The following is a 4335-nucleotide window of genomic DNA, read 5'->3' on the forward strand; positions in this document are numbered from 1 at the left end:
CACCACATACTTCATCACTTTTGGAGTATATTTATTATTATGGATCAAACGTACCCAAATTTTCCTACTGCCTGCATGGTCTAGATGCTGGAAAAGGCTAGATACCGACAGATGAGCAGGTTCTTTTATTTTCTTTTTTTCTGAGAGGCTTTTGAACATTATATGCTCAGCTCACTTAGGCCAAACCAGAAGGTAATAAGTGGAGATCCTGATACAGATGTTTTGAAAGTGTCACAAAATGGAAAATCTTACACCACATAGTGAGCTTCACGTTCTTTATTTTTCACAACTTCTTTGTTACGCAGTGGTCACAATTTCTCACAACCGAATAAAAGTAGAATATCGATGAGAAGAAATGTGCCGTAGATATAACAATATCCATGCTAAATGTTCTCACTCTATCACGTAGGACGCTGTGTGAGGCAGAAACGGACATTCAACTTCAGCATATTACTTCGTGTACATTGAATCAGGTGTTATTGTTTTCCATACCGATACCTCAAACAATGGTGATTCCAAGAGCCAAAAAAAGAGCTATGTAATTATGGTAACTAATTTTGATTATTTACATGGGCAACTCAGTGTACTAGAAGCGCTGTAGAATTTGTGGTCAAATGCATCCTCCAAAACCATTCTCTCAGTCGTTACGGACATTTTCGGGAAATTATTGTCGTTGAATAGCATGTTTTGGAAATACAATCGTAGAACACACGGAAAACTGTGTAGATTTTAAGTAGTGTGCCAAGAATGTAGCTTCCCAACCAGATTTCCTTACAGACTGATCGTGGTGGTGCATAACTTCAAACATTCATTTATATTAAAGAGATGTCTGCACTGTTCAGCCCGAGGCATTCATTTATAACTGATTAACTCTCGTACTTGGTCTTTTCTGTTTCTCTGCTAAAACAAATTTTCCATATTTTTTAACTCATTTTTGCGTTACCGCAGACATAGCTCACAGTCTTTGAACAGTGAACAAATTTAGTGAGTACACTCGCTAATTATTCGTAATTGAAACATACTCTACAACTGATTATTGCAAGTAAGCTACCACTCAAATTTATCCGTGTCACAGTCTACACCTGCCAGTGGTTTCCCGTCGCTGTTTCCAGTTTCCTACTTGTTCTCACAAACAAGCAGCGACGGTGCGTTGACGAAATATTCAGGTCGACGGCGTCTACATTGTGTCATGTTGTGGTTCCCCCAGAGTCGGAGGTTTTAGATAACGGTGACCAGAAACGGAGTGGACACACAGCTTACCGAACCCGTGACGGCCGTCGACCGCGTGACGTCATGAGACCCGGTCCGTTACGCCAAAGGCCGTTGATAGCCAGTGGATGGATCGGCTGTGTTATTCCCCGGCTTGTCTCCGGTTTTGTTTGTATAAGCTAAGCGCGCGCAATTAATTGTAAACGAACCTTCTTACAGCTCCACTTAAACCCACTGTGGCTAACCGCTTCGAATTTACACATCTGAGAGTACTTATGTACACGTAGTAATCCACGAAACACTTCCAGTCGCTAACGTTTCCCAGACCAGATGCATATTTAGCGTGCTGCTTTCACAGGGTCTTGAAAAGTTAATCTAAAAAAAAAAAAAATTACAAAACCTGGAAATGAAGATTTAAATAGCTCTGCGCATACATTTCTTAGAAAGAACAATTGTGTGCCAGTTTAAGCACAGTTATGTATAAATTTTTCTAAGGGGACGTTTCATATGGCGACCCTTAGCCGAGGATACCTCACTGGAATCTTCTGACTTTTTCTTGTAGTTTGTGTAGTTAATGTAACCTTTGTTTATTGCTAGCGCGTAATTGTAGAGAGAATTTCCTCTGTAGTTGCAGTCTTTCATTGTTGTACAGTAAAACAGTTGTGGCATGCATGGAGGTTTGCACCAAGTGTTTCGCAGCTGCGCTTGAAATTAACTAGATATTATTTTCAGTGTTATGTTAATGTGTTCTCTTATGTTTGGTTATTCAAATTGTGTTTTTCTGTGTTGTCGTGTGAAATATTGTGACAATAATGGCGTGTGAAAAACGTAATACTAGGCTCCGAAGTAAACTGAGAAACGACAGTGAAGACGAAATCAGTGTGTTAACGTCACCATGTAATGAATTCACTAATGTTCAAAGTAGTAATTTGGTAATAGTGCATAGGGAAACGGAGCGGGCTGCAAATAATGGTGTAGGCAGTGAAACAATTAGTGAACAGGGAAGCATTATCGGTCGATCGGTCTGCAACAGCTCGCCTCAGGATTCCGAAATGACAGGACACAATCTCGCAAATACTGTAGATTCAGATTTTGCGTCCTCACCGTTTTCTCAAATAAATCAAGACACATTTTCTGCTTTTCAAAATGAGAATATTGCCGGTTCAAATGCACTGCCGAAAAGAACTGAGGAATATGTTTCAGACACCAGTGCACTGTTATTACAGTTAATGCAACAAATGGGACAAAGGCTACAAAAGTTAGACACAGCGCTTGAACAAAATCAGAAACAAATGCGACAAAATCTTCAAAAGTTAGACACAATGGAACAAAATCAGAGACAAACACAGAAAAAGCTTCAAAAGTTAGACACAATGGAAAAAATCAGAGACAAACACAGCAAAAGCTTCAAAAATTAGACACCACACTTGAACAAACACGTGAAGATTTAACTACTGAGTTACATAACATTGAAACGAAATGCCAAAAAAATTGTAATGAGGTAAAAACACAAATTTGTGAGCATTTTCAACCTATTTTTTCCCGGCATGAAAATGCATTACAGAATCATGAAGCAGCCATAAAAGAACTGCAAACTATTGTTCGTGAAAATCATGACACCTTGCAAGCTAAAATGGACTCAGTTGCACCCACCGATTCGGTTACGGAACTTGCAAGAACTCAGGAAAACTTAAAGGACACAGTAGATTCGATTTCAACACAAATGGACACTCTGAAACTTGCTAAAGAAAAACACACTCAGGAAATGTGTTCACTATCGGAGAAAGTAGCCGAACTTTCAGATCAGTTCACTAACTTATCTACAAAGGTAGATGATGATCTGAATGATACAGAAGAGTGCGAACAAATTAGGAAATTCAAACAAAATCAGAATCAAATTAATACACAATACCAAAGAGAAATCCGGGAAGTGCAAGATCAGCTGACACAGGTAATACAAGAATTACGTATTTCAGAGGACACTCGCGCTCCAACACGGGAAGAGGGACTTAGAAATACGGAAAAGCACAAAATAATAACACAGGGCATTTCGGAAATTATGAAAGAAATTGGCAAGGTGCACCGAATTTTAAGATGGAACCGCCGACACGACGTAACAATGACCGATATACTACCCGGCGACACTATGATTTTGACTATAAGCTGTTCATTACTGCACGTAAATTCAAAACATTTAAGAATTCTGGCAACGACATTCACCCACAAGCGTGGCTCCATCATTTCTCTCACTGTTTTCCTCCCAACTGGTCATTAGAGCACAGATTAGAATTTATGTGTGGCTACTTGGAGAATGAACCAGCTGTAAGAATGCGATCGGTCATTCACGATTGTCATAGTGAAGGAGAATTTTATCATGCCTTCCTCTCAGCATATTGGTCTCAAGCTACACAGGACCGAGTAAAACATAGCATCATAATGATGAAACATTTCGAACAATCTGAATTTTCCAGTCTTGTCAAATATTTTGAAGACATTTTACATAAGAATCAGTATCTTTCAAACCCATACAGCCCGTCAGAACTCATCCGCATTTGCTTAATCAAATTACCTGAACATTTACGACAGATTATTTTAGCAGGACGATGTAAAGACGACATTGAAGCTTTTCAGGGACTGTTACAAGATATGGAAATTGACACTGACAATCGCGGAACGCGAAAACAGGAGCACAACAATTACAGGTCACACCTGTCACAATTCTGCGATGACAGAAATAATACACGACCAGGCTATTCGTACAACGTAAATCGTGACCAAAACAGACACCACCCATATGACAACCGTTGGCAGAGTAGTAATTATTACAGGGGAAGATCACCTCTCCGCGGTAATGACTATCACAGAGACAATCAGAGAAACAGACAATATGGAAACCAAATTAATTATTATCAAGGGAGACAGAATAACTTAAGACGCAACGGTCCAGCGCGCAGTTACGATTCAGGGAGAAATTCTCCACCACGTGACAGACAAGAAAGAAACTATGGAATCTACCGACATGACGACACACGATATGATCGTAACGACAGACCTGAATTGCAGCAGAACTGGCGGGATTCAAACAGAGCAGGGCCCTCTCGACTACGTGAATTTGTAGAAGTTAGG

Source organism: Schistocerca gregaria, chromosome 4, assembly GCF_023897955.1.
Source record: "Schistocerca gregaria isolate iqSchGreg1 chromosome 4, iqSchGreg1.2, whole genome shotgun sequence".
NCBI classification, from domain to species: domain Eukaryota; kingdom Metazoa; phylum Arthropoda; class Insecta; order Orthoptera; family Acrididae; genus Schistocerca; species Schistocerca gregaria.